Here is a 26,244-nt window from a genome sequence, read left to right on the forward strand (position 1 = left end):
CACCAGGAAAGAGTCAGTTCAATCCACACCTCTATTAATACCAGCTGGAGTGGTGCTGAGTCCCACTCACACACCAGGAAAGAGCCAATTCAATCCTGGACTCTATTAATACCAGCTGGAGTGGTACTGAGCCCCACTCACATCCCAGGAATGAAGCCAATTCAATCCAGGCCTCTATTCATTCCAGCTGGAGTGGTACGGAGACCCACTAACGCACCAGGAAAGAGTCAATTCAATCCAGGACTCTATTAATACCAGCTGGAGTGGACCTGAGCCCCACTCACACACCAGGAAAGAGTTAATTCAAACCAGGCCTCTTTTAATACCGGCTGGAGTGGAACTGAGTCCCTCACAAACACCAGGAAAGAGTCACTTCAATCCAGACGTCTATTAATACCAGCTGGAGTGGAACTGAGTCCGACACACACACCAGGAAAGAGTGAATTCAATCCAGACCTCTATTAATACCAGCTGGAGTGGAACTGAGTTCCACACACAACGCCAGGAAAGAGTCAATTCAATCCAGACCTCTATTAATACCAGCTGGAGTGGCAGTGAGCCCCACTGACGCACCAGGAAGGAGCCAATTCAATCCAGACCTCTATTAATACCAGCTGGAGAGGTACTGATCCCCACTCACACACAAGTTAAGAGGTAATACAATCCAGGTCTCTTTTCATACCAGCTGGAGTGGTACTGATCCCCACTCACACACCAGGAAGGAGCCAATTCAATCCAATCCTCTTTTAATAACAGCTGGAGAGGTACTGGTCCGCACTCACACACCAGGTAAGAGGCAATTCAATCCAGGTCTCTATTAATACCAGCTGGAATGGTACTGAGTACCACTCACACACCAGGAAGGAGCCAATACAATACAATCCTCTTTTAATACCAGCTGGAGAGGTACTGGTCCGCACTCACACACCAGGTAAGAGGCAATTCAATCCAGGTCTCTATTAATACCAGCTGGAATGGTACTGAGTCCCACTCATACACCAGAAAAGAGAAATATCAATCCACACCTCTATAAATACCAGCTGCAGTATTACCGAGACCCACTCACACACCAGGAAAGAGCCAATTCAATCCAGGCCTCTATAAATACCAGCTGAAGAAGTACTGAGCCCCAGTCACGCGCCAGGAAAGAGCCAAGTCAATCCAGGCCACTATTCATACCAGCTGGAGTGGAACTGAGTCCACCACACACACCCGGAAAGAGTCAATTCAATCCAGGCCTCTATTAATACCAGCTGCAGTGGTACTGAGTCCCACTCACACACCAGGAAAGAGCGAATTCAATCCAGGCCTCTATTAATACCAGCTGGAGTGGTACGGAGCCCCACTCACGCACCAGGAAAGAGTTAATTCAATCCAGGCCTCTATAAATACAAGCTGAAGTGGTACTGAGCACCACTCACCCTCCAGGAAAGAGCGAATTCAATCCAGTCCTCTATAAATACCAGCTGAAGTGGTACTGAGCCCCGCTCACACAACAGGAAAGAGGCAATTCAATCCACACTTCGACAAATACCAGCTGGAGTGGGACTGAGCCCCACTCACACACCACGAAAGAGCCAATTCAATCCAGACCTCTATTAACACCAACTGGAGTGGTACCGAGACGCACTGATACGCCAGGAAAGAGGCAATTAAATCCAGGTCTCTATTAGTACCAGCTGGAGTGGTACTGAGTCCCACTCACACACCAGGAAAGAGAAATATCAATCCACACCTCTATAAATACCAGGTGCAGTGTTACCGAGTTCCACTCACACACCAGGAAAGAGGCAATTAAATCCAGACCTCTATTAATACCAGCTGGAGTGGTACTGAGTCTCGCTCACACACCAGGAATGAGTCAATTCAATCCTGGCCTCTATAAATACCAGCTGGAGTGGTACTGAGCTCCAGTCACGCACCAGGAAAGAGCCAAGTCAATCCAGGCCTCTATTCATTCGAGCTGGAGTGGAACTGAGTCCCCCACACACACCCGGAAAGAGTCCGTTCAATCCAGGCCTCTATTAATACCAGCTGGAGTGGTACTGAGTCCCACTCACACACCAGGAAAGAGCCAATTCAATCCAGACCTCTATTAATACCAGCTGGAGTGGTACTGATCCCCAGTCACACACCAGGAAGGAGCCAATTCAATCCAATCCTCTGTTAATACCAGCTGGAGAGGTACTGGTCCGCACTCACACACCAGGAAAGAGTCAATTCAATCCAGGTCTCTATTAATACCAGCTGGAATGGTACTGAGTCCCACTCACACACCAGGAAAGAGAAATATCAATCCACACCTCTATAAATACCAGCTGCAGTGTTACCGAGACCCACTCACACACCAGGAAAGAGCCAATTCAATCCAGGCCTCTATAAATACCAGCTGATGTAGTACTGAGCCCCAGTCACGCGCCATGAAAGAGCCAAGTCAATCCAGGCCACTATTCATACCAGCTGGAGTGGAACTGAGTCCACCACACAAACCCGGAAAGAGTCAATTCAATCCAGGCCTCTATTAATACCAGCTGGAGTGGTACTGAGTCCCACACAAACACCAGGAAAGAGTCAATTCAATCCAGACCTCTATTAATACCAGCTGGAGTGGAACTGAGTCCCACACACAACGCCAGGAAAGAATCAATTCAATCCAGACCTCTATTAATACAAGCCAGATTGGAACTGAGTCCCACTTACACAACAGGAAAGAGGCAATTCAATCCAGACGTCTATTAATACCAGCTGGAGTCGAACTGATTCCCACTCACGAACCAGGAAAGAGCCAATTCAATCCAGACCTTTACCAATACAAGCTGGTGTGGTACTGAGTCCCTATCACACACCAGCTAAGAGGCAATTCAATCCAGGTCTCTATTAATACCAGCTGGAGTGGTACCGAGACCCACTGTCACACCAGGAAAGAGGCAATTCATTCCAGCCCTCGATTAAGACCAGCTGGAGTGGCACTGGGTCCGAATCACAAGCCAGGAAAGAGGCATTTCTATCCAGGTCTCTATTAATACCAGCTGGAGTGGTACTGAGTCCCACACACTCACCAGGAAAGAGCCAATTCAATCCAGACCACTATTAATACCAGCTGGAGTGGTACTGAGTCCCACTCACACACAAATTCAGAGCCAATTCAATCCAATCCTCTTTTAAAATGAGCTGGAGAGGTACTGATCCCCACGCACTCACAGGTTAAGAGGCAATTCAATCCAGGTCTCTATTATTACCAGCTGGAGTGGTACTGATCCACACTCACACACCAGGAAAGAGGCAATTCAATCCAGATCTCTATTATTACCAGCTGGAGTGGAACTGAGTCCCACTCACACACCAGGAAAGAGGCAATTCAATCCAGACCACTATTAATACCAGCTGGAGTGGTACTGAGTCCCACTCACACACAAATTCAGAGCCAATTCAATCCAATCCTCTTTTAAAATGAGCTGGAGAGGTACTGATCCCCACGCACTCACAGGTTAAGAGGCAATTCAATCCAGGTCTCTATTATTACCAGCTGGAGTGGTACTGATCCACACTCACACACCAGGAAAGAGGCAATTCAATCCAGATCTCTATTATTACCAGCTGGAGTGGAACTGAGTCCCACTCACACACCAGGAAAGAGGCAATTCAATCCAGATCTCTATTATTACCAGCTGGAGTGGTACTGAACCCCACTCAAACTCCAGGAAGGAGCCAATTCAATCCAGACCTCTATTAATACCAGCTTGAGTGGAACTGATCCACACTCACACACCAGGAAAGAGGCAATTCAATCCAGATCTCTATTATGACCAGCTGGAGTGGAACTGAGTCCCACACAAACAACAGGAAAGAGGCAATTCAATCCAGATCTCTATTTTTACCAGCTGGAGTCGAACTGAGCCCCACTGACTCACCAGGAAAGAGGCAAGTCAATCCAGCTCTCTATTAATGCCAGCTGGAGTGGAACTGAGTCCCACTCACACACCAGGAAAGAGGCAATACAATCCAGACCTCTTAATACCAGCTGGAGTGGTACTGAGCCCCAAGCACACACCGGGAAAGAAACAAATCAATCCAGGTCCCTATTAATACGAGCTGGAGTGGTACTGAGCCCCACTCACATACCAGGGAAGTGACATTTCTATCCAGGCCTCTATTAATACGAGCTGGAGTGGGACTGAGCCCCACTCACACACCAGGAAAGAGCCAATTCAACCCAGATCTCTTTTAATAGACGCTGAAGTTGCACTGAGCCCCACTCACACCCCAGGAAAGAGCCAATTTAATCCAGATCTCTTTTAATACAAGCTGGAGTGGGACTGAGCCCCACTCACACACCAGGAAAGAGCCAATTCAATCCAGGCCTCTATAAATACCAGCTGAAGTGGTACTGCGCCCCACTCACACACCAGGAAAGAGCCAATTCAATCCAGACATCTATTAACACCAGCTGGAGTGGTACTGAGTCCCACTCTCACACCAGGAAAGAGCCAATTCAATCCAGGCCTCTATTAATACCAACTGGAGTGGTACGGAGCCCCACTCACGCAACAGGAAAGAGTTAATTCAATCCAGGCCTCTATTAATCCCAGCTGGAGAGGTACTGAGTCCCACTCTCACACCAGGAAAGAGTCAATTAAATCCAGACCTCTATTAATACCAGCTGGAGTGGACCTGAGTCCCACTCACACACCAGGAAAGAGTCAATTCAAACCAGGCCTCTATGAATACCAGCTGGAGTGGAACTGAGTCCTACACAAACAACAGGAAAGAGTCAATTAAATCCAGACGTCTATTAATACCAGCTGGAGTGGTACTGAGTCCCACACACACACCAGGAAAGAGTCAATTCAATCCAGACCTCTATTAATACCAGCTGGAGTGGAACTGAGTCCCACACACAACGCCAGGAAAGAGTCAATTCAATCCAGACCTCTATTAATACAAGCCGGATTGGAACTGAGTCCCACTTACACAACAGGAAAGAGGCAATTCAATCCAGACGTCTATTAATACCAGCTGGAGTGGAACTGATTCCCACTCACTAACCAGGAAAGAGCCAATTCGATCCAGACCTTTACGAATACAAGCTGGTATGGTACTGAGTCCCTATCACACACCAGCTAAGAGGCAATTCAATCCAGGTCTCTATTAATACCAGCTGGAGTGGTACCGAGACCCACTGTCACACCAGGAAAGAGGCAATTCATTCCAGCCCTCGATTAAGACCAGCTGGAGTGGCACTGGGTCCGAATCACAAGCCAGGAAAGAGGCATTTCTATCCAGGTCTCTATTAATACCAGCTGGAGTGGTACTGAGTCCCACACACTCACCAGGAAAGAGCCAATTCAATCCAGACCACTATTAATACCAGCTGGAGTGGTACTGAGTCCCACTCACACACAAATTCAGAGCCAATTCAATCCAATCCTCTTTTAAAATGAGCTGGAGAGGTACTGATCCCCATGCACTCACAGGTTAAGAGGCAATTCAATCCAGGTCTCTATTATTACCAGCTGGAGTGGTACTGATCCACACTCACACACCAGGAAAGAGGCAATTCAATCCAGATCTCTATTATTACCAGCTGGAGTGGAACTGAGTCCCACTCACACACCAGGAAAGAGGCAATTCAATCCAGATCTCTATTATTACCAGCTGGAGTGGTACTGAACCCCACTCAAACTCCAGGAAGGAGCCAATTCAATCCAGACCTCTATTAATACCAGCTTGAGTGGAACTGATCCACACTCACACAACAGGAAAGAGGCAATTCAATCCAGATCTCTATTTTTACCAGCTGGAGTCGAACTGAGCCCCACTGACTCACCAGGAAAGAGGCAAGTCAATCCAGATCTCTATTAATGCCAGCTGTAGTGGAACTGAGTCCCACTCACACACCAGGAAAGAGGCAATACAATCCAGACCTCTTAATACCAGCTGGAGTGGTACTGAGCCCCAAGCACACACCGGGAAAGAAACAAATCAATCCAGACCTCTGTTCATAACAGCTGGAGTGGGACTGAGTCCCACTCACACACCAGCTAAGAGGCAAGTCAATCCAGGTCTCCATCAATACCAGCTGGAGTGGTAGTGAACCCTACTCACACACCAGGAAAGAGCCAATTCAATCCAGGTCCCTATTAATACGAGCTGGAGTGGTACTGAGCCCCACTCACATACCAGGGAAGTGACATTTCTATCCAGGCCTCTATTAAAACTAGCTGGAGTGGAACTGAGCCCCACTCACACACCAGGAAAGAGCCAATTCAACCCAGATCTCTTTTAATAGACGCTGAAGTTGCACTGAGCCCCACTCACACCCCAGGAAAGAGCCAATTTAATCCAGATCTCTTTTAATACCAGCTGGAGTGGGACTGAGCCCCACTCACACACCAGGAAAGAGCCAATTCAATCCAGGCCTCCATAAATACCAGCTGAAGTGGTACTGCGCCCCACTCACACACCAGGAAAGAGCCAATTTAATCCAGACATCTATTAACACCAGCTGGAGTGGTACCAAGACCCACTCACACACCAGGAAAGAGACAATTAAATCCAGGTCTCTATTACTACCAGCTGGCGCGTACTGAGCCCCACTCACACACCAGGAAAGAGCCAATTCAATGCAGACCTCTTAATACCAGCTGGAGTGGGACTGAGCCCCACTCAATCACCAGGAAGGAGCCAATTCAACACAGACATCTGTCAACACCAGCTGGAGTGGAACAGAACCCCACTCACACACCAGGAAAGAGCCAATTCAATCCAGACCTCTTAATACCAGCTGGAGTGGGACTGAGTCCCACTCACTCACCAGTAAGGTGCCAATTCAATCCAGACATCTTTTTAACACCAGCTGGAGTGGTACTGAGACCCGCTCACTCACCAGGAAGGAGCCAATTCATACCAGACCTCTATTAATACCAGCTGGAGTGGTACTGAGTCCCACTCACACACCAGGAAAGAGAAATATCAATCCACACCTCTATAAATACCAGCTGCAGTGTTACCGAGTCCCACTCAGACACCAGGAAAGAGGCAATTCAATCCAGGCCTCTATAAATAACAGCTGAAGTGGCACTGAACCCCTCTCACACACCAGGGAAGAGCCAATTCAATCCAGGCATCTATTTATACCAGCTGGAGTGGTACTGAGCCCCAGTCACGCACCAGGAAAGAGCCAAGTCAATCCAGGCCTCTATTCATACCAGCTGGAGTGGAACTGAGTCCCACTCACACACCCGGAAAGAGTCAATTCAATCCAGGCATTTTATTAATACCAGCTGGAGTGGTACTGAGTCCCTGATACCCACCAGGAAAGAGCCAATTCAATCCAGGCCTCTATTAATACCAGCTGGAGAGGTACTGGGTCCCACTCACACAGCAGGAAAGAGTCAATTCAATCCAGACCTCTATTAATACCAGCTGGAGTGAAGCTGAGTCCCACTCACACACCAGGAAAGAGTCAATTCAAACCAGGCCTCTACTAGTACCAGCTGGAGTGGAACTGAGTCCCACACAAACACCAGGAAAGATTCAATTCAATCCAGCCGTCTATTAATACCAGCTAGAGTGGAACTGAATCCCACACACACACCAGGAAAGAGTCAATTCATTCCAGACCACTATTAATACCAGCTGAAGTGGTACTGAGCCCCACTCACACACTAGGAAAGAGTCAATTTAAAGCAGCCCTCTATAAATACCAGCTGGAGTGGCACTGAGTCCCACTCACACACCAGAAAGAGTCAATTTAAACCAGGCCTCTATTAATACCAGTTGGAGAGGTACTGATACCCACTCACACACCAGGAAAGAGGCAACTCTATCCAGACCTCTATTAATACCAGCTGGAGAGGTACAGATCCCCACTCACACTCCAGGAAGGAGCCAATTCAATCCAATCCTCTATTAATACCAGCTGGAGCGGTACTGATCCCCACTCACACACCAGGAAAGATCCAATTCAATCCAGTTCTCTATTCATACCAGCTGGAGTGGTACTGATCCACACTCACACACCAGGTAAGAGGCAATTCAATCCAGATCTCTATTAATACAAGCTGGAGTGGAACTGAGTCCCACTCACACACCAGGAAAGAAACAAATCAATCCAGACCTCTGTTCATACCAGCTGGCGTGGTACTGAGCCCCACTCACACACCAGCTAAGAGGCAATTCAATCCAGGTCTCTATCAATACCAGCTGGAGTGGTACTGAGCCCCACTCACACACCAGGAAAGAGCCAAATCAATCCAGACCTCGTTTAATACTAGCTGGAGTGGGACTGAGCCCCACTCACACACAGGAAAGAGCCAATTCAATCCAGATCTCTTTTAATACTAGCTGGAGTGGTACTGAGCCCCACTCACACACCAGGAAAGAGCCAATTCAATCCAGATCTCTTTTAATACTAGCTGGAGTGGAACTGAGCCCCACTCACACACGAGGAAAGAGCCAATTCAATCCAGATCTCTTTTAATACCAGCTGAAGTAGCACTGAGCCCCACTCACACACCAGGAAAGAGCCAATTCAATCCAGATCTCTTTTAACACCAGCTGGAGTGGGACTGAGCCCCACTCACACACCAGGAAAGAGCCAATTCAAATCAGGTTACTATTAATACCAGCTGGAGAGGTACTGGGTCCCACTCACACAGCAGGAAAGAGGCAATTCAATCCAGATCTCTATTAATACCAGCTGGAGTGAAGCTGAGTCCCACTCACACACCAGGAAAGAGTCAATTCAAACCAGGCCTCTACTAGTACCAGCTGGAGTGGAACTGAGTCCCACACAAACACCAGGAAAGATTCAATTCAATCCAGCCGTCTATTAATACCAGCTAGAGTGGAACTGAATCCCACACACACACCAGGAAAGAGTCAATTCATTCCAGACCACTATTAATACCAGCTGGAGTTGTACTGAGTCCCACTCACACACCAGGAAAGTGCCAATTGAAACCAAATTTCTATTATTACCAGCTGAAGTGGTACTGAGCCCCACTCACACACTAGGAAAGAGTCAATTTAAAGCAGCCCTCTATAAATACCAGCTGGAGTGGCACTGAGTCCCACTCACACACCAGAAAGAGTCAATTTAAACCAGGCCTCTATTAATACCAGTTGGAGAGGTACTGATACCCACTCACACACCAGGAAAGAGGCAACTCTATCCAGACCTCTATTAATACCAGCTGGAGTGGTACAGATCCCCACTCACACTCCAGGAAGGAGCCAATTCAATCCAATCCTCTATTAATACCAGCTGGAGTGGTACTGATCCCCACTCACACACCAGGAAAGATCCAATTCAATCCAGTTCTCTATTCATACCAGCTGGAGTGGTACTGATCCACACTCACACATCAGGTAAGAGGCAATTCAATCCAGATCTCTATTAATACCAGCTGGAGTGGAACTGAGTCCCACTCACACACCAGGAAAGAGGCAATTCAATACAGGCCTCTATTGATAGCAGCTGGAGTGGTACTGAGTCCCACTCACACACCAGGAAAGAGGCAATACAATCCAGGTCTCTATTAATACCAGCTGGAGTGGTACTGAGCCCCGCTCACACTCCAGCAAAGAGGCAATTCAATCCAGGTCTCTATGAATACCAGCTGGAGTGGTAATGAGTCACACTCACACACAAGGAAAGAGCCAATCCTAACCAGCTGTCTATTAATACCAGCTGGAGTGGTACTGAGCCCCACTGACGCACCAGGGAAGAGCCATTTCGATCCAGGCCTCTATTAATACCAGCTGGAGTGGTACTGATTCCCACTCACACACCAGGAAGGAGCCAATTCAATCCAATCCTCTTTTAATACCAGCTGGAGTGGTACTGATCCCCGCTCTCACACCAGGAAAGAGGCAATTCAATCCAGATCTCTATTAATACCAGCTGGAGTGGAACTGACTCCCACTCACACACCAGGAAAGAGGCAATTCAATCCAGAACTTTTAATACCAGCTGGAGTGGTGCTGAGCCCCAAGCACACACCAGGAAAGAAACAAATCAATCCAGACCCCTATTCATAACAGCTGGAGTGGGACTGATCCACACTCACACACCAGGTAAGAGGCAATTCAATCCAGATCTCTATTAATACAAGCTGGAGTGGAACTGAGTCCCACTCACACACCAGGAAAGAAACAAATCAATCCAGACCTCTATTCATACCAGCTGGAGTGGTACTGATCCCCGCTCTCACACCAGGAAAGTGGCAATTCAATCCAGATCTCTATTAATACCAGCTGGAGTGGAACTGAGTCCCACTCACACACCAGGAAAGAGGCAATTCAATCCAGAACTCTTAATACCAGCTGGAGTGGTACTGAGCCCCACTCACACACCAGGAAAGAGTAAATTCAATCCAGGTCTCAATTAATACGAGCTGGAGTGGTACTGAGCCCCACGCACTTACCAGGGAAGCGACATTTCTTTCCAGGCATCTATTTATCGCGACTGGAGTGGGACTGAGTGCCACTCACACACCAGCTAAGAGGCAATTCAATCCAGGTCTCTATCAATACCAGCTGGAGTGGTACTGAACCCCACTCACACACCAGGAAAGAGTAAATTCAATCCAGGTCTCAATTAATACGAGCTGGAGTGGTACTGAGCCCCACGCCCTTACCAGGGAAGCGACCTTTCTTTCCAGGCATCTATTTATCGCGACTGGAGTGGGACTGAGCCCCACTCACACACCAGGAAAGAGCCAAATCAATCCAGACCACTTTTAATAGTAGCTGGAGTGGGACTGAGCCCCACTCACACACCAGGAAAGAGCCAATTCAATCCAGATCTCTTTTAATACTAGCTGGAGTGGAACTGAGCCCCACTCACACACCAGGAAAGAGCCAATTCAATCCAGATCTCTTTTAATACCAGCTGAAGTTGCACTGAGCCCCACTCACACACCAGGAAAGAGCCAATTCAATCCAGATCAATTTTAACACCAGCTGGAGTGGGACTGAGCCCCACGCACACACCAGAAAAGAGCCAATTCAAATCATGTTACTATTAATACCAGCTGGAGTGGTACTGAGTCCCACTCACACACCAGGAAAGTGACTATTCAATACAGGCCTCTATTAATAGAAGCTGGAGTGGTACTGAGTCCCACTCACACACCAGGAAAGAGGCAATACAATCCAGGTCTCTATTAATACCAGCTGGAGTGGTAATGACTCACACTCACACACAAGGAAAGAGCCAATTCAAACCAGCTCTCTATTAATACCGGCTGGAGTGGTACTGAGACCCACTCACGCACCAGGGAAGAGCCATTTCGATCCAGGCCTCTATTAATACCAGCTGGAGTGGTACTGATTCCCACTCACACACCAGGTAAGAGGCAATTCAATCCAGATCTCTATTAATACAAGCTGGAGTGGAACTGAGTCCCACTCACACACCAGGAAAGAAATAAATCAATCCTGACCTCTGTTCATAACAGCTGGAGTGGGACTGAGTCCCACTCACACACCAGCTAAGAGGCAATTCAATCCAGGTCTCTATCAATACCAGCTGGAGTGGTACTGAATCCCACTCACACACCAGGAAAGAGTAAATTCAATCCAGGTCTCAATTAATACGAGCTGGAGTGGTACTGAGCCCCACGCACTTACCAGGGAAGCGACATTTCTTTCCAGGCATCTATTTATCGCGACTGGAGTGGGACTGAGCCCCACTCACACACCAGGAAAGAGCCAAATCAATCCAGACCACTTTTAATAGTAGCTGGAGTGGGACTGAGCCCCACTCACACACCAGGAAAGAGCCAATTTAATCCAGAACTCTTTTAATACTAGCTGAAGTGGTACTGAGCCCCACTCACACACCAGGAAAGAGCCAATTCAATCCCGATCTCTTTTAATACTAGCTGGAGTGGAACTGAGCCCCACTCACACACCAGGAAAGTGACTATTCAATACAGGCCTCTATTAATAGAAGCTGGAGTGGTACTGAGTCCCACTCACACACCAGGAAAGAGGCAATACAATCCAGGTCTCTATTAATACCAGCTGGAGTGGTAATGACTCACACTCACACACAAGGAAAGAGCCAATTCAAACCAGCTCTCTATTAATACCGGCTGGAGTGGTACTGAGACCCACTCACGCACCAGGGAAGAGCCATTTCGATCCAGGCCTCTATTAATACCAGCTGGAGTGGTACTGATTCCCACTCACACACCAGGTAAGAGGCAATTCAATCCAGATCTCTATTAATACAAGCTGGAGTGGAACTGAGTCCCACTCACACACCAGGAAAGAAATAAATCAATCCTGACCTCTGTTCATAACAGCTGGAGTGGGACTGAGTCCCACTCACACACCAGCTAAGAGGCAATTCAATCCAGGTCTCTATCAATACCAGCTGGAGTGGTACTGAATCCCACTCACACACCAGGAAAGAGTAAATTCAATCCAGGTCTCAATTAATACGAGCTGGAGTGGTACTGAGCCCCACGCACTTACCAGGGAAGCGACATTTCTTTCCAGGCATCTATTTATCGCGACTGGAGTGGGACTGAGCCCCACTCACACACCAGGAAAGAGCCAAATCAATCCAGACCACTTTTAATAGTAGCTGGAGTGGGACTGAGCCCCACTCACACACCAGGAAAGAGCCAATTTAATCCAGAACTCTTTTAATACTAGCTGAAGTGGTACTGAGCCCCACTCACACACCAGGAAAGAGCCAATTCAATCCCGATCTCTTTTAATACTAGCTGGAGTGGAACTGAGCCCCACTCACACACCAGGAAAGTGACTATTCAATACAGGCCTCTATTAATAGAAGCTGGAGTGGTACTGAGTCCCACTCACACACCAGGAAAGAGGCAATACAATCCAGGTCTCTATTAATACCAGCTGGAGTGGTAATGACTCACACTCACACACAAGGAAAGAGCCAATTCAAACCAGCTCTCTATTAATACCGGCTGGAGTGGTACTGAGACCCACTCACGCACCAGGGAAGAGCCATTTCGATCCAGGCCTCTATTAATACCAGCTGGAGTGGTACTGATTCCCACTCACACACCAGGTAAGAGGCAATTCAATCCAGATCTCTATTAATACAAGCTGGAGTGGAACTGAGTCCCACTCACACACCAGGAAAGAAATAAATCAATCCTGACCTCTGTTCATAACAGCTGGAGTGGGACTGAGTCCCACTCACACACCAGCTAAGAGGCAATTCAATCCAGGTCTCTATCAATACCAGCTGGAGTGGTACTGAATCCCACTCACACACCAGGAAAGAGTAAATTCAATCCAGGTCTCAATTAATACGAGCTGGAGTGGTACTGAGCCCCACGCACTTACCAGGGAAGCGACATTTCTTTCCAGGCATCTATTTATCGCGACTGGAGTGGGACTGAGCCCCACTCACACACCAGGAAAGAGCCAAATCAATCCAGACCACTTTTAATAGTAGCTGGAGTGGGACTGAGCCCCACTCACACACCAGGAAAGAGCCAATTTAATCCAGAACTCTTTTAATACTAGCTGAAGTGGTACTGAGCCCCACTCATACACCAGGAAAGAGCCAATTCAATCCCGATCTCTTTTAATACTAGCTGGAGTGGAACTGAGCCCCACTCACACACCAGGAAAGAGCCAATTCAATCCAGATCTCTTTTAATACCAGCTGAAGTTGCACTGAGCCCCACTGCCACACCAGGAAAGAGCCAATTCAATCCAGATCTCTTTTAACACCAGCGGGAGTGGGACTGAGCCCCACGCACACACCAGGAAAGAGCCAATTCAAATCATTTTACTATTAATACCAGCTGGAGTGGTACTGAGTCCCACTCACACACCAGGAAAGTGACAATTCAATACAGGCCTCTATTAATAGAGGCTGGAGTGGTACTGAGTCCCACTCACACACCAGGAAAGAGGCAATACAATCCAGGTCTCTATTAATACCAGCTGGAGTGGTAATGAGTCACACTCACACACAAGGAAAGAGCCAATTCAAACCAGCTCTCTATTAATACCAGCTGGAGCGGTACTGATCCCCGCTCTCACACCAGGAAAGAGGCAATTCAATCCAGATCTCTATTAATACCAGCTGGAGTGGAACTGAGTCCCACTCACACACCAGGAAAGAGGCAATTCAATCCAGAACTCTTAATACCAGCTGGAGTGGTACTGAGCCCCAAGCACACACCAGGAAAGAAACAAATCAATCCAGACCTCTATTCAAAACAGCTGGAGTGGGACTGAGTCCCACTCACACACCAGCTAAGAGGCAATTCAATCCAGGTCTCTATCAATACTAGCTGGAGTGGTACTGAACCCCACTCACACACCAGGAAAGAGCCAATTCAATCCAGGTCTCTATTAATACGAGCTGGAGTGGTACTGAGCCCCACTCACATTCCAGGGAAGAGACATTTCTACCCAGGCCTCGACTTATCGCGACTGGAGTGGGACTGAGCCCCACTCACACACCAGGAAAGAGCCAAATCAATCCAGACCTCTTTTAAAACTAGCTGGAGTGACTGAACCCCAGGCACACACCAGAAAAGAGGCAATTCAATCCAGGTCTCTATTAATAACAGCTGGAGTGGTACTGAGCCCCGCTCACACTCCAGGAAAGAGCCAATTCAATCCAGATCTCTTTTAACACCAGCTGGAGTGGGACTGAGCCCCACTCACACACCAGGAAAGAGCCAATTCAAACCAGGTTACTATTAATACCAGCTGGAGTGGTACTGAGTCCCACTCACACACCAGGAAAGAGCCAATTCAAATCATGTTACTATTAATACCAGCTGGAGTGGTGCTGAGTCCCACTCACACACCAGGAAAGTGACAATTCAATACAGGCCTCTATTAAAAGAAGCTGGAGTGGTACTGAGTCCCACTCACACACCAGGAAAGAGGCAATACAATCCAGGTCTCTATTAATACCAGCTGGAGTGGTAATGACTCACACTCACACACAAGGAAAGAGCCAATTCAAACCAGCTCTCTATTAATACCAGCTGGAGTGGTACTGAGACCCACTCACGCACCAGGGAAGAGCCATTTCGATCCAGGCCTCTATTAATACCAGCTGGAGTGGTACTGATTCCCACTCACACACCAGGAAGGAGCCAATTCAATCCAATCCTCTTTTAATACCAGCTGGAGTGGTACTGATCCCCGCTCTCACACCAGGAAAGAGGCAATTCAATCCAGATCTCTATTAATACCAGCTGGAGTGGAACTGAGTCCCACTCACACACCAGGAAAGAGGCAATTCAATCCAGAACTCTTAATACCAGCTGGAGTGGTACTGAGCCCCAAGCACACACCAGGAAAGAAACAAATCAATCCAGACCTCTATTCAAAACAGCTGGAGTGGGACTGAGTCCCACTCACACACCAGCTAAGAGGCAATTCAATCCAGGTCTCTATCAATACTAGCTGGAGTGGTACTGAACCCCACTCACACACCAGGAAAGAGCCAATTCAATCCAGGTCTCTATTAATACGAGCTGGAGTGGTACTGAGCCCCACTCACATTCCAGGGAAGAGACATTTCTACCCAGGCCTCTACTTATCGCGACTGGAGTGGGACTGAGCCCCACTCACACACCAGGAAAGAGCCAAATCAATCCAGACCTCTTTTAAAACTAGCTGGAGTGGGACTGAACCCCAGGCACACACCAGAAAAGAGGCAATTCAATCCAGGTCTCTATTAATACCAGCTGGAGTGGTACTGAGCCCCGCTCACACTCCAGGAAAGAGCCAATTCAATCCAGATCTCTTTTAACACCAGCTGGAGTGGGACTGAGCCCCACTCACACACCAGGAAAGAGCCAATTCAAACCAGGTTACTATTAATACCAGCTGGAGTGGTACTGAGTCCCACTCACACACCAGGAAAGAGGCAATTCAATACAGGCCTCTATTAATAGCAGCTGGAGTGGTACTGAGTCCCACTCACTCTCCAGGAAAGAGCCAATTCAATCCAGATCTCTTTTAACACCAGCTGGAGTGGGACTGAGCCCCACTCACACACCAGGAAAGAACCAATTCAAACCAGGTTACTATTAGAACAAAGAACAAAGATAATTACAGCACAGGAACAGGCCCTTCGGCCCTCCAAGCCTGCGCCAATCCAGATCCTCTCTCTAAACATGTCGCCTATTTTCTAAGGTTCTGTATCTCTTTTCTTCCTGCCCATTCATGTATCTGTCTAGATACATCTTAAAAGACTCCATCGTGCCCGCATCTACCACCTCCGCTGGCAATGCGTTCCAGGTGCCCACCACCCTCTGCGTAAAGAACTTTCCACGCATATCCCCCCTAAACTTTTCCCCTTTCACTTTGAACTCGTGTCCTCTAGTAATTGAAACCCCCACTCTGGGAAAAAGCCTCTTGCTATCCACCCTGTCTATCCCTCTCATGATTTTGTACACCTCAATCAGGTCCCCCCTCAACCTCCGTCTTTCTAATGAAAATAATCCTAATCTGCTCAACCTCTCTTCATAGCTAGCGCCCTCCATACCAGGCAACATCCTGGTGAACCTCCTCTGCACCCTCTCCAAAGCATCCACATCCTTTTGATAATGTGGCGACCAGAACCGTACGCAGTATTCCAAATGTGGCCGAACCAAAGTCCTATACAACTGTAACATGACCTGCCAACTCTTGTACTCAATGCCCCGTCCGATGAAGGAAAGCATGCCGTATGCCTTCTTGACCACTCTATTTACCTGCGTTGCCACCTTCAGGGAACAGTGGACCTGAACACCCAAATCTCTCTGGACGTCAATTTTCCCCAGGACTTTTCCATTTACTGTATAGTTCACTCTTGAATTGGATCTTCCAAAATGCATCACCTCGCATTTGCCCTGATTGAACTCCATCTGCCATTTCTCTGCCCAACTCTCCAATCTATCTATATTCTGCAGTATTCTCTGACAGTCCCCTTCACTATCTGCTACTCCACCAATCTTAGTGTCGTCTGCAAACTTGCTAATCAGTCCACCTATACTTTCCTCCAAATCATTAATGTATATCACAAACAACAGTGGTCCCAGCACGGATCCCTGTGGAACACCACTGGTCACACGTCTCCATTTTGAGAAACTCCCTTCTACTACTACTCTCTGTCTCCTGTTGCCCAGCCAGTTCTTTATCCATCTAGCTAGTACACCTTGGACCCCAAGCGCCTTCACTTTCTCCATCAGCCTGCCATGCGGAACCTTATCAAACGCCTTACTGAAGTCCATGTATATGACATCGACAGCCCTTCCCTCATCAATCAACTTTGTCACTTCCTCAAAGAATTCTATTAAGTTGGTAAGACATGACCTTCCCTGCACAAAACCATGTTGCCTATCACTGATGAGCCCATTTTCTTCCAAATGGGAATAGATCCGATCCCTCAGTATCTTCTCCAGCAGCTTCCCTACCACTGACGTCAGGCTCACCGGTCTATAATTACCTGGATTATCCCTGCTACCCTTCTTAAACAAGGGGACAACATTAGCAATTCTCCAGTCCTCCGGGACCTCTCCCGTGTTTAAGGATGCTGCAAAGATATCTGTTAAGGCCCCAGCTATTTCCTCTCTCGCTTCCCTCAGTCACCTGGGATAGATCCCATCCGGACCTGGCGACTTGTCCCCCTTAATGCCCTTTAGAATACCCAACACTTCCTCCCTCCTTATGCCGACTTGACCTCGAGTAATCAAACATCTGTTCCTAACCTCAACATCCGTCATGTCCCTCTCCTCGGTGAATACCGATGCAAAGTACTCGTTCAGAATCTCACCCATTTTCTCTGAGTCCAAGCATAACATTCCTCCTTTGTCCTTTAGTGGGCCAATCCTTTCTCTAGTTACCCTCTTTCTCCTTATATATGAATAAAAGGCTTTGGGATTTTCCTTAACCCTGTTTGCTGAAGATATTTCATGACCCCTTTTCGCCCTCTTAATTCCTCGTTTCAGATTGGTCCTACATTCCCGATATTCTTTCAAAGCTTCGTCTTTCATCAGCCGCCTAGACCTTATGCATGCTTCCTTTTTCCTCTTAGCTAGTCTCACAATTTCACCTGTCATCCATGGTTCCCTAATCTTGCCATTTCTATCCCTCATTTTCACAGGAACATGTCTCTCCTGCACGCTAATCAACCTCTCTTTAAAAGCCTCCCACATATCACATGTGGATTTACCTTCAAACAGCTGCTCCCAATCTACATTTCCCAGCTCCTGCCGAATTTTGGTACAGTTGGCCTTCCCCCAATTTAGCACTCTTCCTTTAGGACCACTCTCGTCTTTGTCCATGAGTATTTTAAAGCTTACGGAATTGTGATCACTATTCCCAAAGTAGTCCCCTACTGAAACTTCAACAACCTGGCCGGGCTCATTCCCCAACACCAGGTCCAGTATGGCCCCTTCCCGAGTTGGACTATTTACATACTGTTCTAGAAAACCCTCCTGGATGCTCCTGACAAATTCTGCTCCATCTGGACCTCTAACACTAAGCCAATCCCAGTCAATGTTGGGAAAATTAAAATCTCCTATCACCACCACTCTGTTGCTCCTACATCTTTCCATAATCTGTTTACATATTTGTACCTCTATCTCACGCTCGCTGTTGGGAGGCCTGTAGTACAGCCCCAACATTGTTACCGCACCCTTCCTATTTCTGAGTTCTGTCCATATTGCCTCACTGCTCGAGTCCTCCATAGTGCCCTCCTTCAGCACAGCTGTGATATCCTCTTTGACCAGTAATGCAACTCCTCCACCCCTTTTACCTCCCTCTCTTTCCCGCCTGAAGCATCGATATCCTGGGATATTTAGTTGCCAATCATGCCCTTCCCTCAACCAAGTCTCAGTAATAGCAATAACATCATACTCCCAGGTACTAATCCAAGCCCTAAGTTCATCTGACTTGCCTACTACACTTCTTGCATTAAAACAAATGCACCTCAGACCACCAGTCCCTTGATATTCATCATCTGCTCCCTGCCTGCTCTTCCCCTTAGTCACACTGACTTCATTATCTAGTTCCTTACAGGCTTTTGTTACTACCTCCTTACTGTCAACTGACCTCAATTGGTTCCCATCCCCCTGCCACATTAGTTTAAACCCTCCCCAACAGCGTTAGCAAAAGCACCTCCAAGGACATTGGTTCCAGTCCGGCCCAGGTGTAGACCGTCCAATTTGTAATATTCCCACCTCCCCCAGAACCGGTCCCAATGTCCCAAAAATCTGAACCCTCCTTCCTGCACCATCTCTCAAGCCACGCATTCATCCTGACTATTCTTTCATTTTTACTCTGACTATCACGTGGCACTGGTAGTAATCCTAAGATTACTACCTGTGAGGTCCTACTTTTTAACTTGGCTTCTAACTCCCTAAACTCCGCTTGAAGGATCTCATCCCGTTTTTTGATCTATATCATTAGTGCCGATGTGCACAATGACAACTGGCTGTTCACCCTCCCCCAGGTCTCTATTAATACCAGCTGGAGTGGTACTGAGCCCCGCTCACACTCCAGGAAAGAGCCAATTCAATCCAGATCTCTTTTAATACCAGCTGGAGTGGTACTGAGTCCCACTCACACACCAGGAAAGAGGCAATTCAATACAGGCCTCTATTAATAGCAGCTGGAGTGGTACTGAGTCCCACTCACACTCCAGGAAAGAGCCAATTCAATCCAGATCTCTTTTAACACCAGCTGGAGTGGGACTGAGCCCCACTCACACACCAGGAAAGAGCCAATTCAAACCAGTTTACTATTAATACCAGCTGGAGTGGTACTGAGTCCCACTCACACAGCAGGAAAGAGGCAATTCAATTCAGGTCTCTATTAATACCAGCTGGAGTGGTACTGAGCCCCCTCACACTCCAGGAAAGAGGCAATTCAATCCAGGTCTCCATGAATACCAGCTGGAGTGGTAATGAGTCACACTCACACACAAGGAAAGAGCCAATTGAAACCAGGTCTCTACTAATACCAGCTGGAGTGGGACTGAGCCCCACTCACACACCAGGAAAGAACCAATTCAATCCAGATCTCTTTTAATACTAGCTGGAGTGGAACTGAGCCCCACTCACACACCAGGAAAGAGCCAATTCAATCCAGATCTCTTTTAATACCAGCTGGAGTGGGACTGAGGCCCACTCACACACCAGGAAAGAGCCAATTCAAACCAGGTTCCTATTAATACCAGCTGGAGTGGTACTGAGTCCCACTCACACACCAGCAAAGTGGCAATTCAATACAGGCCTCTATTGATAGCAGCTGGAGTGGTACTGAGTCCCACTCACACACCAGGAAAGAGGCAATTCAATCCAGGTCTCTATTAATACCAGCTGGAGTGGTACTGAGCCCCGCTCATACTCCAGGAAAGAGGCAATTCAATCCAGATCTCCTTTAATACGAGCTGGAGTGGTACTGAGCCCCACTCACACACCAGGAAAGAGCCAATTCAATCCACATCTCTTTTAATACTAGCTGGAGTGGAACTGAGACCCACTCACACACCAGGAAAGAGTCAATTCAATCCAGATCTCTTTTAATACCAGCTGAAGTTGCACTGAGTCCCACTCACACACCAGGAAAGAGCCAATTCAATCCAATCCTCTTTTAATACCAGCTGGAGTGGTACTGATCCCCACTCTCACACCAGGATAGAGGCAATTCAATCCAGATCTCTATTAATACCAGCTGGAGTGGAACTATGTCCCACTCACACACCAGGAAAGAGGCAATTCAATCCAGAACTCTTAATACCAGCTGGAGTGGTACTGAGTCCCAAGCACACACCAGGAAAGAAACAAATCAATCCAGACCACCATTAATACGAGCTGGAGTGGCACTGACCCCACTCACATACCAGGGAAGCGACATTTCTATCGAGGTCTCTATTTATCGCGACTGGAGTGGGGCTGAGCCCCACTCACACACCAGGAAAGAGCCAAATCAATCCAGACCTCTTTAAATACTAGCTGGAGTGGGACTGAGCCCCACGCACACACCAGAAAAGAGCCAATTCATTCCAGATTTCCTTTAAAACTAGCTGGAGTGGTACTGAGCCCCACTCACTCACCAGGAAAGAGCCAATTCAATCCAGATCTCTTTTAATACTAGCTGGAGTGGAACTGAGCCCCACTCACACACCAGGAAAGAGCCAATTCAATCCAGATCTCTTTTAATACCAGCTGAAGTTGCACTGAGTCCTACTCACACACCAGCTAAGAGGCAATTCAATCCAGGTCTCTATCAATACCAGCTGGAGTGGTACTGAACCCCACTCACGCACCAGGAAAGAGCCAATTCTATCCAGGTCTCTATTAATACGAGCTGGAGTGGTACTGAGCACCACTCACATACCAGGGAAGCGACATTTCTGTCCAGGCCTCTATTTATCGCGACTGGAGTGGGACTGAGCCCCAATCACACACCAGGAAAGAGCCAAATCAATCCAGACCTCTTTTAACACTAGCTGGAGTGGGACCGAACCACAATCACACACCAGGAAAGAGCCAATTCTATCCAGATATCCTTTAATACTAGCTGGAGTGGTACTGAGCCCCACTCACAAACCAGGAAAGAGCCAATTCAATCCAGATCTCTTTTAATACTAGCTGGAGTGGAACTGAGCCACACTCACACACCAGGAAAGAGACAATTCAATCCAGATCTCTTTTAATACCAGCTGAAGTTGCACTGAGCACCACTCATACACCAGGAAAGAGCCAAATCAATCCAGATCTCTTTGATCACCAGCTGGAGTGGGACTGAGTCCCACACAAACAACAGGAAAGGGTCAATTCAATCCAGACGTCTATTAATACCAGCTGGAGTGGTACTGAGTCCCTGATACGCACCAGGAAAGAGCCAATTCAATCCAGGCCTCTATTAATACCAGCTGGAGAGGTACTGTGTCCCACTCACACACCAGGAAAGAGTCAATTCAAACCAGATCTCTATTAATACCAGCTGGAGTGGTACTGAGTCCCTGATACGCACCAGGAAAGAGCCAATTCAATCCAGGCCTCTATTAATACCAGCTGGAGAGGTACTGAGTCCCACTCACACACCAGGAAAGAGTCAATTCAATCCAGACCTCTATTAATACCAGCTGGAGTGGACCTGAGTCCCATTCACACACCAGGAAAGAGTCAATTCAAACCAGGCCTCTATTAGTACCAGCTGGAGTGGAACTGAGTCCCACACAAACACCAGGAAAGATTCAATTCAATCCAGCCGTCTATTAATACCAGCTGGAGTGGAGCTGAGTCCCACTCACACACCAGGAAAGAGTCAATTCAATCCAGACCACTATTAATACCAGCTGTAGTTGTACTGAGTCCCACTCACACACCAGGAAAGTGCCAATTGAAACCAAATTTCTATTATTACCAGCTGAAGTGGTACTGAGCCCCACTCACACAACAGAAAGAGTCAATTTAAAGCAGCCCTCTATAAATACCAGCTGGTGTGGCACTGAGTCCCACTCACACACCAGAAAGAGTCAATTTAAAGCAGCCCTCTATAAATACCAGCTGGTGTGGCACTGAGTCCCAGTCACACACCAGAAAGAGTCAATTTAAACCAGGCCTCTATTAATACCAGTTGGAGTGGTACTGAGTCCGAATCACACGCCAGGAAAGAGGCAATTCAATCCAGGTCTCCATGAATACCAGCTGGAGTGGTAATGAGTCACACTCACACACAAGGAAAGAGCCAATTGAAACCAGGTCTCTACTAATACTAGCTGGAGTGGGACTGAGTCCCACTCACACACCAGGAAAGAACCAATTCAATCCAGATCTCTTTTAATACTAGCTGGAGTGGAACTGAGCCCCACTCACACACCAGGAAAGAGCCAATTCAATCCAGATCTCTTTTAATACCAGCTGGAGTGGGACTGAGCCCCACTCACACACCAGGAAAGAGCCAATTCAAACCAGGTTCCTATTAATACCAGCTGGAGTGGTACTGAGTCCCACTCACACACCAGCAAAGTGGCAATTCAATACAGGCCTCTATTGATAGCAGCTAGCGTGGTACTGAGTCCCACTCACACACCAGGAAAGAGGCAATTCAATCCAGGTCTCTATTAATACCAGCTGGAGTGGTACTGAGCCCCGCTCATACTCCAGGAAAGAGGCAATTCAATCCAGATCTCCTTTAATACTAGCTGGAGTGGTACTGAGACCCACTCACACACCAGGATAGAGCCAATTCAATCCAGATCTCTTTTAATACCAGCTGGAGTGGAACTGAGACCCACTCACACACCAGGAAAGAGTCAATTCAATCCAGATCTCTTTTAATACCAGCTGAAGTTGCACTGAGTCCCACTCACACACCAGGAAAGAGCCAATTCAATCCAATCCTCTTTTAATACCAGCTGGAGTGGTACTGATCCCCACTCTCACACCAGGATAGAGGCAATTCAATCCAGATCTCTATTAATACCAGCTGGAGTGGAACTATGTCCCACTCACACACCAGGAAAGAGGCAATTCAATCCAGAACTCTTAATACCAGCTGGAGTGGTACTGAGTCCCAAGCACACACCAGGAAAGAAACAAATCAATCCAGACCACCATTAATACGAGCTGGAGTGGCACTGACCCCACTCACATACCAGGGAAGCGACATTTCTATCGAGGTCTCTATTTATCGCGACTGGAGTGGGGCTGAGCCCCACTCACACACCAGGAAAGAGCCAATTCAATCCAGATCTCTTTTAATACTAGCTGGAGTGGAACTGAGCCCCACTCACACACCAGGAAAGAGCCAATTCAATCCAGATCTCTTTTAATACCAGCTGAAGTTGCACTGAGTCCTACTCACACACCAGCTAAGAGGCAATTCAATCCAGGTCTCTATCAATACCAGCTGGAGTGGTACTGAACCCCACTCACGCACCAGGAAAGAGCCAATTCTATCCAGGTCTCTATTAATACGAGCTGGAGTGGTACTGAGCACCACTCACATACCAGGGAAGCGACATTTCTGTCCAGGCCTCTATTTATCGCGACTGGAGTGGGACTGAGCCCCACTCACCCACCAGGAAAGAGCCAAATCAATCCAGACCTCTTTTAACACTAGCTGGAGTGGGACCGAGCCCCACGCACACACCAGGAAAGAGCCAATTCAATCCAGATCTCTTTTAATACCAGCTGAAGTTGCACTGAGCACCACTCACACACCAGGAAAGAGCCAACTCAATCCAGATCTCTTTGATCACCAGCTGGAGTGGGACTGAGTCCCACACAAACAACAGGAAAGGGTCAATTCAATCCAGACGTCTATTAATACCAGCTGGAGTGGTACTGAGTCCCTGATACGCACCAGGAAAGAGCCAATTCAATCCAGGCCTCTATTAATACCAGCTGGAGAGGTACTGTGTCCCACTCACACACCAGGAAAGAGTCAATTCAATCCAGATCTCTATTAATACCAGCTGGAGTGGTACTGAGTCCCTGATACGCACCAGGAAAGAGCCAATTCAATCCAGGCCTCTATTAATACCAGCTGGAGAGGTACTGAGTCCCACTCACACACCAGGAAAGAGTCAATTCAATCCAGACCTCTATTAATACCAGCTGGAGTGGACCTGAGTCCCATTCACACACCAGGAAAGAGTCAATTCAAACCAGGCCTCTATTAGTACCAGCTGGAGTGGAACTGAGTCCCACACAAACACCAGGAAAGATTCAATTCAATCCAGCCGTCTATTAATACCAGCTGGAGTGGAACTGAGACCCACTCACACACCAGGAAAGAGTCAATTCAAACCAGGCCTCGATTAGTACCAGCTGGAGTGGAACTGAGTCCCACACAAACACCAGGAAAGATTCAATTCAATCCAGCCGTCTATTAATACCAGCTGGAGTTGTACTGAGTCCCACTCACACACCAGGAAAGTGCCAATTGAAACCAAATTTCTATTATGACCAGCTGAAGTGGTACTGAGCCCCACTCACACACCAGAAAGAGTCAATTTAAAGCAGCCCTCTATAAATACCAGCTGGTGTGGCACTGAGTCCCTCTCACACACCAGAAAGAGTCAATTTAAACCAGGCCTCTATTAATACCAGTTGGAGTGGTACTGAGTCCGAATCACACGCCAGGAAAGAGGCAATTCTATCCAGGTCTCTATTAATACCAGCTGGAGTGGTACTGAGCCCCACTGACTCACCAGCTGGGAGCCAATTCAATCCAGACTTCTATTAATAACAGCTGGAGAGGTACTGATACCCACTCACACACCAGGAAAGAGGCAATTCAATCCACACCTCTATTAATGCCAGCTGGAGTGGGACTGAGCCCCACTCAAACACCAGGAAGGAGCCAATTCAATCCAGACATCTATCAACACCAGCTGGAGTGGAACTGAGCCCCACTCACACACCAGGAAAGAGCCAATTCAATCCAGACCTCTTAATACCAGCTGGAGTGGGACTGAGTTCCACTCACTCACCAGTAAAGAGTCAATTCAATCCAGACATCTTATTAACACCAGCTGGAGAGGTACTGAGCCCCACTCACACACCAGTAAGGTGCCAATTCAATCCAGACCTCTATTAATACCAGCAGGAGTGGTACTGAGACCCGCTCACTCACCAGGAAGGAGCCAATTCATACCATACCTCTATTAATACTAGCTGGAGTAGTACTGAGTCCCACTCACACACCAGGAAAGAGAAATATCAATCCACACCTCTATAAATACCAGCTGCAGTGTTACCGAGTCCCACTCAGACACCAGGAAAGAGGCAATTAAATCCAGGCCTCTATTAATACCAGCTGGAGTGGTACTGAGTCTCGCTCACACACCAGGAAAGAGCCAATTCAATCCAGGCCTCTATAAATAACAGCTGAAGTGGCACTGAACCCCACTCACACACCAGGGAAGAGCCAATTCAATCCAGGCCTCTATGAATACCAGCTGGAGTGGTACTGAGCCCCAGTCACGCACCAGGAAAGAGCCAATTCAATCCAGGCCTCTATTAATACCAGCTGGAGTGGTACTGAGTCCCTGATACGCACCAGGAAAGAGCCAATTCAATCCAGGCCTCTATTAATACCAGATGGAGAGGTACTGAGTCCCACGCACACACCAGGAAAGAGTCAATTCAATCCAGACCTCTATTAATACCAGCTGGAGTGGACCTGAGTCCCACTCACACACCAGGAAAGAGTCAATTCAAACCAGGCCTCAATGAGTAACAGCTGGAGTGGAACTGAGTCCCACTC

Source organism: Heterodontus francisci, unplaced genomic scaffold (genome assembly GCF_036365525.1).
Source record: "Heterodontus francisci isolate sHetFra1 unplaced genomic scaffold, sHetFra1.hap1 HAP1_SCAFFOLD_445, whole genome shotgun sequence".
In the NCBI taxonomy this organism is placed as follows: domain Eukaryota; kingdom Metazoa; phylum Chordata; class Chondrichthyes; order Heterodontiformes; family Heterodontidae; genus Heterodontus; species Heterodontus francisci.